The sequence below is a fragment of the Cryptomeria japonica genome, unplaced genomic scaffold (assembly GCF_030272615.1).
Source record: "Cryptomeria japonica unplaced genomic scaffold, Sugi_1.0 HiC_scaffold_732, whole genome shotgun sequence".
NCBI lineage: Eukaryota > Viridiplantae > Streptophyta > Pinopsida > Cupressales > Cupressaceae > Cryptomeria > Cryptomeria japonica.
Window position 1 is genome coordinate 56,101 of NW_026729508.1, and position 781 is coordinate 56,881.

Sequence of the window (781 nt, forward strand, 5' to 3'; positions counted from 1 at the left end):
TGAATGGAGCGCATCATTGGTGCGCTCCGAAGTGTGCTCCAAAGCTCTCTCCAGCTGCGTGCACCTGCCCCGGCCGCGCACCCGGCCCCGCCCAGCTTCGCTCACCTGTCCCGGGCGTCTGGTGCGGAACCTTAGAGTAAGAAACATCACCGTGCACCTTGGCCAACGTGCGCGACTCGACCGAGCGCGCACTGGCCGAGGTGCACACCGATTTCACCTGGGTGCGCGCGCAGCACCTCGGGCGCACCGGGGTGCGCGCACAACGCCCGGGTTGCACCGTGGCCTGTGTGCTCGGGGCGCCTCGGGTGCGCGCTCGGTGTCGCCCCCGCGCGCGCGGTAGTGCGGGCAGCGCACCCCGGCCCGGCCCGGCCCCGACGAGAACGCAAACGGGCAAAAGGTTTATTCAAATAGCATTGCGACGCCCGGCGAAAAACTAAAAAAGGGTGCAACACCGGGACTTCCCGGGAGGTCACCCATCCCAGTACTACTCCGGCCCAAGCGCGCTTAACTGCGGAGTTCTGATGGGATCCGGTGCACTAACGCTGGTATGATCGCACCCGTTATGAGCTTGTCGCAGTGTGTACTTAGCAAACCGCGACCCACGTGCGAATCCACCCCGGCCACCCACCCCCGTCGAGGTGCACACCCTCCCTCGCGAAGTGCGCCCCGTTCGCCAAGTGTGAGCCCTGCCCGGGTGCGCGCACCTTGCTAGGGCGTCGGGTGTGCACCCGGCCCGGCCTACGTGCGTGCACCTGGAGGGGGCGTCGTGTGCGTGCAGTGT

At 67.1% G+C, this 781-nt stretch overlaps 1 non-coding gene across 1 annotated transcript; it reads right to left on the reverse strand.

Annotated features, from left to right (window-relative positions):
• Positions 1 to 440: 440 nt before the first annotated feature.
• Positions 441 to 559, reverse strand: LOC131872695 (5S ribosomal RNA). Its single transcript, XR_009370806.1, has one exon. It is a non-coding gene; the product is annotated as a 5S ribosomal RNA (ribosomal RNA).
• Positions 560 to 781: the final 222 nt, after the last annotated feature.